The sequence below is a fragment of the Ruditapes philippinarum genome, unplaced genomic scaffold (genome assembly GCF_026571515.1).
Source record: "Ruditapes philippinarum isolate M1 unplaced genomic scaffold, ASM2657151v2 ctg5413_1_1_1_1, whole genome shotgun sequence".
Taxonomy (NCBI): Eukaryota; Metazoa; Mollusca; class Bivalvia; order Venerida; family Veneridae; genus Ruditapes; species Ruditapes philippinarum.
Genome location: NW_026853605.1, coordinates 154,217 through 169,139, shown reverse-complemented (window position 1 = coordinate 169,139; position 14,923 = coordinate 154,217). Strand labels below are relative to the sequence as shown.

At 33.1% G+C, this 14,923-nt stretch overlaps 1 long non-coding RNA gene across 1 annotated transcript; it reads left to right on the top strand.

Moving 5' to 3' along the window:
• Window positions 1-1,443: 1,443 nt before the first annotated feature.
• On the top strand, window positions 1,444-10,033 carry LOC132737312 (uncharacterized). The gene is made up of 4 exons (XR_009626719.1): window positions 1,444-1,937; window positions 2,828-2,911; window positions 3,928-4,088; window positions 9,637-10,033. It is a non-coding gene; the product is annotated as an uncharacterized LOC132737312 (long non-coding RNA).
• The last annotated feature ends 4,890 nt before the right edge of the window (window positions 10,034-14,923 follow it).

Here is a 14,923-nt window from a genome sequence, read left to right as displayed (position 1 = left end):
ATATTGTGACAAAACATTGGAAGGGACATTCAGGGGCACCGCATCTAAAACGGTCAAAAGCAGAGGCAGTATTAAAGAGTTAAAACCGGCAAAACAGTAAAAAAACAATGATGCCCACCAAGTGGAATTCTAAACATTGTAATAGTTACAGAAGGTGAAATAAATAAGACACACAAATGCTCATGTAAACCAAGTAAACCATTACAAAGCGGAAACAGAGCAGCAGAAAAAATGTTTAAGAAAACCTGTTTTTTAATGTTTAAATATTTAATAATTACAGTACACTTTCAGGAAATAATTTCTCATAACATAACGTAAGCTTACATGCGTAAGGTAACATAAAAATATGTCAGCTTATATATAGGTCATTTATGAATGTGTACTGAATATTTTTACACGTGGAACCTGAAATCGTGACGTAACAAAAACTTGAGACCAGCAGGATTACAGTTTTTCTTTTCAATTTTGTTTTCACAGTGATTTAAACATGTCATTAAAAATTAAATAAGAAACTCTTATCCTCAATTACTTGTAAAACTGCATGTTGCAACTTTTTATTACGTGCAATACATAACACTTTATCAACTTTGTATTTGACAGGTCTAAAAGTACACAAAAGAGGGCCGACTAACATTTTACTGACGAAAGATTACTACTTATACATGTACACGCTATAGAACCGTTCAAACGTACACTTTATGAAACAGTTCATACTTGTACACATTTTGGTTATGTAATTAATCAATTTAAACAATAAAACACTGTTCTAAATATTTATAATGATATACATTACAAAAAATTAGAAATACTTAATTAACCATTAAAACCTATTTTACTTTTATGAAAAATCTAGATAATTATGTGTATGTGTTTTCTGTTAATTTTTTCTTGTTGTTTTTGTTTTTGTTATTTTGTTAATATTATGAAAGGATATTTTGGAATGAACACTTTATCGTAATGGATAGAAAGTATCTTTGGCAAGTAATTACCGATTTGTCTCCTTTTAATGAAGGCTAAGGGCTATTAACTTAAAACCCTCTTTCTAGACCTAAATAAGTCAAGGATAAGCTTCTAAAATTCCATACTCCTTTTGGTATTTCTGGCGTTTTTCTGGATCATTCGTCCTTTTATTGAAGCTTAAATAATAAGCTAATGATATACGAGAAAAGCTTTAAAACTTACGTCGTATAAAAGAGCGTGTTGTTTTTTCTCCATTTACCAATGCCGGCCATGTTCAGTTTTATCAAGTAATTTTTCGAAGGAGGCAATTTATCCGATTTGATCGTGTCGGATGATCTTGAATGTTTAAAATTATTGCATGGCATCAAAAAAATATTTTTAGCATTGATCCCGGAAGATTAAACATATTTGAAATATTTACACACATCGCAAAAGGATTTGACTGTTGTAATCTAGACATATAGTATCATCGATTTCTACGGAATCCTATTTCGTCCACAATATTTCGCTAGTAACACGCGATAATTATCGCCTCTAAAGGGCGAAAGTTAGTACTAAATTTCGCATGTCTTAAATTTCGCTAGTCTCTAACGCGATAATTATCGCCCTTTCAAAAGACCACAGACACTTATACTAGCGAAATTTAACAATTTCGCCTCGATAATTATCGTCTTAATTTTCGTATGTTGTATGTTTCTCACGCGATAATTATCGCTTTGAAGGGCGCTAATTATCGCATAAGAGACTAGCGAAATTTAATTATATGCGAAATTTAGTACCAAATTTCGCCCTTCGAAATTATGGCGGGAAAAAAACACGTGCTAACGGTGTTACGGTAAAACTGTGCTGTGTCTTCACCGGTAAGAAATGGCAGAGACTGAAGAATTGGACACTTTTGTCAGACAATAATTCATGGACGGTCTGACAAATTCGGAAATTCAGACACTTCTGAAACTTACTAAGGGGATACATGTTAGGTAAATATATAGTTTCATTTTCAAATTTTTCATATGAAGTGAGGCATCATAAAATCAATCGGATGACACCAGTGATGTGATTATATAAAATAATGAAACATCAGACCACTTACAATAACTTGTCCATCGTATATACATGTCCTTTATTCGTTACCTTTGTTAACGAATTGTGGTATTGTTAGGAATGTTTCTTACATAAAGTACCAGTTATAAGTGGAATATGTGTGACTGTTAAACCAACTAAAAATAGTGGTAGGATATTTTGTTCCGGAAATTTTAATCTGGTTTACATGCAAAATCTATGTGTAATAAATAGTAATGACATTTTTTGTTACAGCTGTTTGGAGAAATTACCACAAGGTTATGTATTCTATGTAATACAACTGTTTTTAAATTTAAAAAAGATCTAGATAAAGCTTTTTACCCTTGATACTAAATTGATGGATTTGTTTATATGTTAGCCTGTCAAACTGTTGAACTGATACCATGATGAATATTTCTGCTTAATAATTTATCATTTTTAAAATGTATCTGTCTGATCAAAAAATACTTTAATGCAATATTGATTGTATAATTTCAAAATATATACATCCTGAGCAACTAATAAAGTTCATTGAAATGGTATAATATCGTAAAGAAATCCAAGTATTCTTAGATTTTGAATATCAATGAAAGAAGTCTATCTGTGCATGACTTAAGTATGTACATATTTTATAAGAAATGGTAAAAAAATGCTGGCATACGTAGAATGTATTTTCAAACAATCTTTCAGATTTTATAACTTTGCATTTTGTGTATAGTGAATTTTATTTTCACATGACTTTTATCAAGATAGATCATGTACTTTAATATCACGTGTTTTTGTGCAAATATCCTATCCTTTTCAACAGCCTAAGAACAGTAAGAAGAATGTTAGAACGGCAAAACCTTCACAGAAGACATTGGACACTAACTTAGTTCGTGCAGCTCTTTTGGTAAATGTTACATTATTTACTACACTGTATATAAATTTGCATAGATGAAAATGCACACTGGTGATATATTCAAAGATACAGGGTACTTTATTAATCTGTTACATGAAAATCCACATTGCCCTGCACTTTCAAAGACAATTCATTAGATCATGAAATGTGTGCAATGCCTACTTTTAATAATAATATTGTTGCATTTATGGGTTATTATAGAACCGCATTTTATTAGCCCATGTACCTGTATCCCGCTATATCACACTTTGAATAGTTATTGTAGTGTTACGTCCATGTACACTAACAGTCGAATATATTGTCTAGATTTTCTAAACCGCTCAAATTTATGAATGCGCAATTTTAGGTAAAAAAGTAAAAATAAATATCTAAAATAAATAAAGGTATGGGTATAATAATGGTGATCGATATATTGTTTTTAGAAATGATTATTACATATTATAATTATTTTATTGGCTTTAAGATCCACTGTAGTTGACTGATATTATCAAATATCAACTGAAAATAAAGATATCACCAACATTTTAAAAGTGAAAGTGTATATTTAAGCATTTATCTCTGTTATGGTAACTATGTAGACATATTAAATTTGTTAACATAAATTTGAAGAAATAAATTTTAGACCAGAAAATGTGACGATTTTTTGGTATTTCAGTTTGAAATACAAGGAAGTGGTCAGCGACTTGGATGCAGAATAATGCGTCAAAGGTCTGTTATTCATTTATAATGGTTATAAGAGAGATGTAGATTTTTCTGTTTTTGAATGAAAATATAGCCTTGATCATTATCGATTTTGCTATAATTAAAGTATACAATGACTCACAAGTGAGTAATTAGAAAGCTACAAAATTACTGCATAATACGTTCAATCAAGTCATAAAATATATCTTAATCATTATCAATTAAACATTAAAATTCATAATCTAAGTTCTTTATGCAACAAACTTTGTCTGGGAGTAAGAAGTTTTATAAAATATATTCATTTTCAAGAATAAATGTGTTAACAGAATTCAACAGAATAAACAGAATTCTTCGTTTGATGCATGAAATGGACCCTGGTGGTGTAAACATGAGGAGAAGCAATTCCCGTACCATAATCTGGGACCAAATTTTATGATACATGTTGATGGTTATGATATGGACTCGCCATTCATGGAGCAATTTGTGGGTATGTATGTATTCAAAGAACTGACTGTTCTGATTTCACATAAACTGCCAATCTTGACAAGATAGTAAAACAAATGACCTGCAGGGTTCTCTTTCTCAAGAGGCCTACAGTTAAGCAACCTGTACCAACAGGGGCAGTAACTACCCTAAGGGTATCATTGCTCTTTCAACCTGGGTCCTAAAATGTAGGACCCAGTTTCAACATTTTCAAAGTTTATAAGAAAAAAAGCTTTTTATTTTACTCCAGTTACTAATCCTGACTTCAGGACCATGAGACAAGCTACACACATATTCATAGTGGTAATTGTTTAGCCTGAGAACAATAAACATTATACATAGTATATAAAGGAGCTGATGAATGTCATAGTTTATTAATTAATCGTGAATTTAAATCATTAACATTCACATTCTAACATCGTGATATTTTTATGAATATCCTTTATATCCATAACTTTTCATGCTTTCGAAGGGCGGCATATTAAAAACGCTACGTATGTCTGTCTGTGTGTCCCCACATACACAACATTCATGTCCTGACAGTAGTTTTGTCATGCATTGAGGGATTTTAAAATAACTTAGCTCAAATATCTACCACATCAAGATGATGTGTCGCGTTTAAGGCACAATCATGTCACTACCATAAAGGTCAAGGTCAGACTTAAGAGGTCAAAGGTACACCACTTACACAACATTAAAGTCTAGACTGTATCTTTGTCATGCATTAAAGAACTCAAGAATGACTAGGCACAAATGACAACCACATCACAATTAGTGATTAACAGTACACACAGTTTTGTCCAAACTAACTTTGTAATGCATGGAATGATTTTAAAATAACTCTGCACAAATACCAATGACAATCACATCATGACAATTTGTCACGTTTAACGCCAATGTCACACCCTAAAAGGTCAAGGTCACACAGAGGATGAAGGTACACATTTGTGTCCTGACTACAACATTGTCAGGCCTTGAAGGATTTTGAAATAATGTAGCATAAATGTTTTACCACATCAAGACATCACGTCCAAAACCCACACCCATACCTTCAAGGTCAAAGATTGCTGTGAATAGTAATTCATTTTGTAAGATCAATATTAAGCAATAAGTTATGCTTATTATGCCCCTCTTCCCCTTCAAAGAAGTGGGGGTATATTGCTTGGCATTTGTCTGTCTATTGGTGCGTAGACCTAATGGTTTGCGATATCAGTAACTAAAGAACGCTTAGTATTAGGAACGTCAAACTGTGTATGAGGTTGTTCATAACCAGAAGATGACCCCTAATGTTTTTGGGGTTTTTAGGTCAGAAGTCAAATTGACTTTGAAATTTGAATGTCAAAATGGTTTCCAATTGATAACTCAACACCTTCTAGGATTTTGATTTTCAAACTTCACAGGTGCATTGGTTTTGGTCTGTAGATGACTTGCCTGATACAAGGATCAGGGTCATATTGACCTTGTAGATAAAAGAGATTTCCAATGAATAACTTGACAAGCCATGTTGCTTTTGGTTAGAAGATAACCTCAATGAATTTTTGGGTCAAGGGGTCAGAGGTCAAGATCACATTGACCATATAAGTAATAACCGTTTCTGATTAATATCTCAATAACTCATGGGCCCTTAATCTTCAAACTTCACAGGTGCATTTGTTATGGCCAGTAGATACCTTAGGCCTTTCAGCACTAGTATAGCTGGAAAGTCGCCACATCACCAATAACATGTCGGTGCAACGTAAAATCCAATCAGACAAATAAAATGTGAGTTAACACATTTAAAACTCTCGCCATGCAGCACTTGCTTAAAAGTTGTTTTTTCATATTAAATTATATGATATAATTTTTTTCTGAAAAATTCTTATACTAGTAAGAAAAACTTTATGAAGATGTTTACTTGTAGAGAAAGGACATAAAAACTATGCAAAGATGTAGTAGAAATAATGACCTAACCACTTTAATTATGACTGCTAGTTGACAATTCTTGCCCTGTTAGAGCATAGCACTTTTGAACTCAGTTGCTAAGACCATTTAAAGGGTATAATTATATATTTATGAAATATTTTTATAAAATTTATCAACAGTGAAATTAAAATGGTTCCATTGTTTTATTGTTGATTCACGAAAAAGTTGAAACATAGAATGTCTCTGTTATTTAACACACATAAATAGTGTACGTAAACAGAATAAAATGTTCCGAATAATGAAATCTACGGTGGCATAAAAGTGACATTTGCAAATTTTTGTTTTTGGGTTTTTTTTTTTTTTTTTTTTTTTTTTTTTATACTTATTTTTTGTTGTTTTTTTTTTGTTCTTTTTTGTTGTTTTTAGCTCACCTGTCACAAAGTGACAGATCGCTTTTCGTCCGGCGTCCGTCCGTCCGTAAACTTTTACTTTAAATGACATCTCCTCATAAACTGCTGAGCCAATTTCATCCAAACTTCAAAGGAATGTTCCTTTGGTGGTCACCTTTAAAAATTGTTCAAAGACTTTAATTCCATGCAGAACTCTGGTTGTCATGGCAACCGATAGAAAAAAAACTTAAAATATCTTCTTTTAAAAAACCCAAAGAGGTAGAGCTTAGATATTTGGCATAAAACATCTTCTAGTGAGTGTCTATCAAGTTTGTTCAAATAAAAGCCCTGGGGTAAAAATTGGCCCCGCCCCGGGGGTCATTGATTTTCCCTATATGCATATAGTAAAAACTTATAAAATCTTCTTTTAAAGAACCCAAAGAGCTAGAGCTAAGATATTTAGCATGAAACATCTTCTAATAGGTGTCTATCAAGTTTGTTCAAATAAAAGCCCTGGGGTCAAAATTGGCCCCGCCCCAGGGGGTCATTGATTTTCCCTATATGCATATAGTAAAAACTTATAAAATCTTTTTTTAAAGAACCCAAAGAGGTAGAGCTAAGATATTTAGCATGAACCATGTTCTAATGGGTGTCTACCAAATTTGTTCAAATAAGAGCCCTGGGGTCAAAATTGGCCCCGCCCCGGGGGTCATTGATTTTCCCTATATGCATATAGTAAAAACTTATAAAATCTTCTTTTAAAGAACCCAAAGAGCTAGAGCTAAGATATTTAGCATGAAACATCTTCTAATAGGTGTCTATCAAGTTTGTTCAAATAAAAGCCCTGGGGTCAAAATTGGCCCCGCCCCAGGGGGTCATTGATTTTCCCTATATGCATATAGTAAAAACTTATAAAATCTTCTTTTAAAGAACCCAAAGAGCTAAAGCTAAGATATTTAGCATAAAACATGTTCTAATGAGTGTCTACCAAGTTTGTTCAAATAAAAGCCCTAGGGTCAAAATTGGCTCCGCCCCGGGGGTCATTGATTTTCCCTATATGCATATAGTAAAAACTTATAAAATCTTCTTTTAAAGAACCCAAAGAGCTAAAGCTAAGATATTTAGCATGAAACATCTTCTAATAGGTGTCTATCAAGTTGGTTCAAATAAAAGCCCTGTGGTTAAAATTGGTCCCGCCCCAGGGTCATTGATTTTCCTTATATGCATATAGTAAAAACTTATAAAATCTTTTTAAAGAACCCAAAGAGCTAGAGCTAAGATATTTAGCATGAACCATGTTCTAATGGGTGACTACCAAATTTGTTCAAATAAGAGCCCTGGGGTCAAAATTTGCCCTGCTCTGGGGGTCATTGATTTTCCATATATGTGTAAAGCAAAAACTTTAAATTAAAAATTCTTTGAAAAAAACCAAATAGCTAGAGTTAAGATACTAAGCATGAAACATCTTCTAGTGAGTGTCTACAAAGTTTTTTCAAATAAAAGCCCTTGGGTCAAAATTGGCTCTGCCCTGGGGGTCATTGATTTTATTTATGTGTAAAGCAAAAACTTATAAAATCTTCTTTGAAAAAACCCAAATAGCTAGAGTTAAGATATTTAGCATGAAACATCTTCCAGTTAGTGTCTTCAAAGTTTGTTCAAATAAAGCCCTAGGGTCAAAATTGGCCCTGCCCCGGGGGACATTGATATTCCTTATATGTGTATAGCAAAAACTTAAAAATCTTCTTTAAAAAAACAGAATAGCTAGAGTTTAGATATCAAGCATGAAACATCTTCTAGTGAGTGTCTCCAAAGTTTGTTCAAATAAAAGCCCTAGGGTCAAAACTGGCCCCGCCCTAGGGGTGTCATTGCTTTTAACTATATGCATAAAGTTAAAACTTAAAAAGTCTTTTTTTTAAAAACTCCATGAGCTAGTCCTTAGATGTTTAGCGTGAAATATCTTCTAATGGGTGTCTACCAAGTTTGTTCAAATAAAAGCCCTGGGGTTTAAACTGGCCCCACCCTGGGGGCCTATATACAGGTGAGCGACTTCAGGGCCCTGAAGAGGGCCCTCTTGTTTATTGTCTTGCATACATATTTTATTTAAGTTTTGCAAACATATTCTATTTTAGTTTTTCGTACATATTTTAGTATGTTGTTTTTTGTACATATTTTTACATGACGCCATTTGCAAAGTAGAGGTTTGGATAGTTACGTCATTTGTAAAACACCATTTTCAAACACTTCGCCATCTGTAAATTACAGTACCTCATTTGCAAACGCCATTTGCAAATACCAAAATTTTGGAGGCATAAAAAAAAACAGTTTTTAGTATATATAAATATATATACATAAATACATATATAGTCCGCGATGACGCAAAGAAAGGTTCTGCATATGGTCTCGATGTGGTTAACGTTTGACTCAAGGTGCATGAAAATCCTTCATGGGGTTTAGGAGATAAGGAGCGGGCATAAAACCCAAGTCACAATTCTTTGACCTGTATGTGTGACCCCGACCTTGACCCGGCACACCTGGCATATAAGTTCTGCACATTTATAGATTTAGAACTAAACAGTCGTTTATTTGTAGGGAAGGATCGACTGGTTTGAATGATCATTTAATATAGCTTTCTGGTCAAATTACTCTTAGTAACTTTGTTAAGCTACTACACTGTACTGTTCAGGGAAATAGACTTCTGTTGGCATGTTATTACTGTATAAACAAAGGATTTGTATACATTTGAAACAATTATAACAAGTATTGTAGTATTTCTTTCACATTAAGTACAAATTGCTTTTACTTTTCTATTTAAGACAGTCTGATTTCTTCATTAATTAGCATCAAACTTCTAAAGTATGTAATGTTGCGTTAATGCTTAAGAATGTAGTTGTTGGGCAAATATGCAATTCAAAAAACTGTATAAGAAAGCGATAGTACCTTCTAGAAATGCCACAAGTCAAAAGCCTTGACAAATATACACCAATAATTCAAATTCAAGTCTCTCATTGGTTGATGGCTTAGTGTATTTCACCAATCTAACATATTTCCTCTAACTTTCATACTTTATGCTTTTTGACAATATGACGGTCAAACAAATATACTTATCAGTTAGTGATATTGTTTTTGACAAATAATTAAAACTGATACTTGGTCAACATACTTACACCTCAGATAAATAACAAGACAAAACATTATTCTAGACTTAAGTAGTAAATAATAATAAAATACAAAATGTGTATGTTTATTTTTTCTCTATTTCAGGTACTAGAGATCATAAAGTTTCTTCCAATTATTCAGATTCGGAAAACATGGAAGCTACAGTTTCTACCCACCCAATCTATGGATAAAATGCTGAACAGTTAAAACAGTTACTGGCAAACAATGGCAAAGAAATGTCATCTACATGTAATGAAGCATTAAGTCTATACCAGTGGCTGAAACTTCGTGTTTAAAGGACATATATAATTGTAATATCACAAACCGTGTAGGCCATTAATGTATAATTATATATCACCATTTACATGCTGAGGACTTATAATATTAAGGCGTGAATGGTGGTCATTTCATTTTTCCATGTTTAAAATTGACAAATTTGTTACTGTAACAATTGAGTAATCTATATTTTATGGCTAAAAGTACTATGGTTTTATATTTGAATGATATAGTTTGTATCATTAAAATGTATGTGACGATATGTAATTGCTTTCTATCATAATACACTAATACAATGTATCTGTCCCTGTGTCTGCATTATTAGTCATTGGCCGCACAAGTATGTTAAGTTGGCAGAATATTTATGCGGGTCAACACCTTGTCAGCGTGTCACTATGGCCTTGAAAATAACTTGAAAAGTATTTTGAGGATTTTTTATTTAAAAATTGCAAATTGGTAGTCTTTTGATACTTGAAAATGTTAAATAATACTAGTCCCAAGTAAAGATATCTCGCTGAAACATCACAGAGTTGTAGACGCCAGTAAGAGAAAGAGCAGTGTCAAAGAACTGTAACTCTGGATTACTTTTTGAATTATCCCCCTTTGCAGTACCGGCCAATTACACTTTTGTTTATGATATATAGCCTTAATTTATTGACCGATTTCTTTCATGTTTTGTAGACTTTAGCTAACTTTGAACACTTTGGTCAAGGTCATTGATGTTTAATAGATTTTTATACTGCTGTTCATTCAGCTCTTTTTTTATAATTTACTGATTTTAGTAGATACTTTTTGTTGGTCATCCAACTTAAGATGCTAGAACAAAGGTCACCAGTGCTAAAGATTTACTTATACGGGACTTATTCATTGACCAGTTATCTTGGCTGTTGCTATAACTTTGGGAAGAGAAGTGGTCATTTTGGGTCAAGGTTACAAGACTGATAAAATCCAAAACAGTTTTGTTCAGGCAGCCTTTAGTTATTGACCGAGGTCTTTAATAACTGGTAGGTAGATACCTCGGCTTATCCATGGAGTATGGGATTGCTGGGGTTCTAGTCATTTGAGCTAAGAAATAAATGTTTTTACATTTGTTAATAAAGTGTGCACTGAATACATTGTCAAATGTTCAGGGAGCATCTTCGGAACATCATTACCTTTATCGATATTCTTGTCTTAACAAAAAATGATTAAAAAACCTTGGAATTACCCAAAACTAGTTTTCCCATGTTACCACGTGCCTTAACACCTAATTTTGGTCGAAAATTGTTGTTTTTTGACATTTTTTTAATAAACCTTTTACCCCATGAGCATATTGCGAAAAATGGCCGTTTTTATTGAAAAACCTCCTGTGACAAGTTCAAACTGCTTTGAAACTATGAAAAATGCTTTAATACTGATGAAACTTGTCACAAATGGTGACTAGACCATAGCCTCTGTAACAGCATGCTCAATCGTAAATTTCCTGTTACCATGGTTAAGTGACGTCATCCTAAGAACGCAATTCATTCATAAAAGGTGTGCAGCAATGACGTCATTTAAAGCTCGCGACTTACATGGGGGTGTGAGACAGGGCTTTCTAGCACCGGTGTAAAACGGCAGATAATCCTGTCTGATATGCAAGAACAATGGGTAGATTTGCAGTACACAAGAATCATAACTCTGCCTTGGCTAATTCTGGAGTTATTGCCCTTTGTTTATTTTTACTTTTTGAACTTTGTCTTGAAATTACGCTAAAATTATAAGATATATCAACGGTAGATTGATCTCATTGAGTAAAATGCAGTACAAAAAAAAACATAACTCTGTTTTGCCCAATTTTTTAATTATCCCCCTTTTAAAAAATCTTGTCCGGGGAATAACTCTAAAACTACAAGAAATATCAACATGAAACTTTGTAGGTAGATGGATCTCAATGGGGAGATGTGCAGTGCACAAGAACGTGATCTCCACCTTGCCAAATTTTGTAGTAATTGCCCTCTGTTCATTTTTACATTTGAAGTTGTCCGGGACATAACTCGGAAACCATAAGAGATATCAACAAGAAACTTTGTAGGTTGATAGATCGCATTGATTAGATGTGCAGTGCAAAGAACAATAACTCTGCTTTGCCTAATTTTGGAATTATTGCACTTTGAACTTTTTCCAGGAGCATAACTCTGAAACTACAAGAGGTGTACTTTCCTGTGTCGAAAACCTATTCGGGGAGCATCACCCGGCTCATACCGGGCTCTTGTTAGCTATCGCAGGACCTTGATATCATATCTTCTGACGTACGAGAAGATGAAATGAACCTTCAATGAAACTTGTTAAAGGCATGATTATGCCTCAGAAATGAAAAAATATTTATATCTTAAGAAATGTCATTGTAACATTTTATAATATTTAAGTAAAGGTTTTAGAGAATGTTAAATGCTTGGTACCTAAAGGAAATAGGACTTAATGTAAAAGTAAACGTTATAGAGTAGCAAAATGTAAGCAAAGTAGCATTTTGACTTCCATACAAAATACTAAATCACTAGAAATTTACTTGCCGAAAAGCATCATAAGGTTAAGACAGTTATGGTAATTGACCAGTAAGTAGCTTGTTTGAAAATATAATATAATACCAACAATAAAAATATTTTGAGATAAAAATGAAAGCATTTCTAGGGCATAATGGACCTTTAAGGATAATAAGAGGTCATTATTCTTCAATGCAAATTATAAAAGTATTTGGAATGATAAAAGTAATTTGCATAAAGATTCAAAAGGCAAAACTTTGTGTCAAATATTTAATTCTGGCCGTAGTAAATTCCTACAAGGGAACTTGACTTTTCCTCAGATGACCAACAGATCGTTCATTATGGATAATAGATCATCGGCATTGGAGTTTTGGAAGAGAATTACGCTGCAAGTAATTAGATACTAAGTAATCCAAGAGTTGGAATATTTAAGACAAGGACCATGTTTATTTAACATGTAATTAGACCAACAATGCAATGATACAAACATGCCAAATATCTAAGCTCGGTACAATGTGGACTACATGGACTATGGAGAGAAAATTTCCGGACAAATGTCCAGTTTAAAGTCTTATTTTTACCTATCAAGTGATCTTCTTTTGCATTAAGTAGGAACCATTAATATACATGCACTTTTTGTCCAGTGTCACCTAGAAACAGGTTTTTATTAAAAAAAACACAATATTTAGTTTTAGAAACAAATTTAGAAACATTGACAGACAATTTGCCATTACAAATGCTAACCTCTGTCCAGCTGGTTCCCATGTGAGTTATTAGCAATATGTAAAATGTGACATCACCACTTCAACAATAACATAACTGAATATAATGATTCAAAATAAAACTTTTAAAATATAATAAAACAAATTTGGAATAAACCACAATTTATGTATATAGCTTAACAGCCAGTATGTTTTACAAATTAAAAGTACAGATTATTTTTGATAAATAGGAGTTTTCCATCCATATGTCTGTTTACAAAAAATAAACGAGGGCAGTGATCACAAATGCCAATTGCTTCTGGAAGCTACTGTGTAGCAGGAGACACAAAGTCAATAACAGAACAAAACACGTTTCAATTCAAGGGTCATAACTCATATAAAGACAATATTCTGTGTAGCTGGCAACACACAGAATCAAAGCACAGAAGGCGCTGAATTTGTTTGGGTCTCAGAATCATGGAGCTTACTATAAGCATGTACATGTATATCTATAAAGAGTAAAACAATTTAGAAATCTTCGACCATTCGGGAACTATTTTGCTTGAAAATTAATGCGCCTGTCATTTGACATCTTTACGCAGTGATCTCCCCTGAATTTTTTCGGCGTTAGTGTACATATAAAGGGAAGTAACCACTTCAAAAAAGCGGGCTACTTTCGGCATTTGCAATTTACAGCATCAGGGTCTGAAATTTTGCTACCATCATTTGTTTGGTCTGACGACCCAAACAAATAAAAACCAATCTTTTTAATTCAAGGGCCATAACCAAGCCAAAAATCATTCAACACAAAACCTGTGTAATATGTGCAGGCACTTGAGCTACCAATCAGTCCTGTAAAATTTCATTGAAATAACATAAGTGGTATAAAAATAGTAGCCTCAGTAAAGGGTCATAACTCTTGATAAAACCATTGAAAAGGAAAATGCTTACCATATGTGCAACTAGACTTGGTATTAATCATTCCTGTAAAGTTTGGATGAAATTGCACAAGTACTTTTTGAGAAGTAGTCTGGCAAATTTTAGGATAGACAGACCGACAATAATATGTGATCCCTATATGTCGCCACTACTTTGTAGAGGCGACACAAAAATTGAACTTTTTAATTACAATACTGGAACACAATACGTAAAATTAGAGCTGTCATTGATTCAGTGCAAAGCATATCAACGATATATCGAAAATTACCTATAATTACATCTCTGTCCCGAAAGCGTCCTGGTGCCTATTTAACATGTTCAATAAAAATGATAACTCCTACGTAAGAGATAAAAAAGCATAATAACTCCTACGTAGAACTTTTTAAAGGGACTCCACTGAGGTTTTAATGCCTAATATCAGATCATTTGAATTTCTTAAATGAATGAGCTGGGGAACCTTAAACAGAGATATATGCAAGATAGTTAAGAAATATACTTTGAAATAAATTTAAAATCGTATGTTTATGCTTTTCATATCCCGATTTGAGTGAAAAAAGTTTAAACGATTTTCAATTTTGAGCACTTTTTACAATTTGAATAATTATTCTGGAAAAACGAAGTACGCGAATGATCTGAAATTTTGCACAAAGATTAGTGGTCTAAACCTACATCAAATGGTACATTTATCTGGAAAAATATTTTCAGTACCATCATGTCAAAAAAACTCAGCGGAAACCCTTTAACTCCTAAGTAGGACTTTATAGGTCCAACGTAGGACTTTCTAACGCCTACGTGGGACGTTTATACTTCTACGTAAGACTATACTCCTACGTAGGAGATGAAAAAACCTTCTAGGTGTTTGTAAGTTCTACGTTGGACTTTATAACTCCTACGTAGGAGATACAAACCTAATTAGGAATGTGTATCTCCTACGTAAGACTTTATGAGAAATGCATACAGAATGCTTTGCAAATC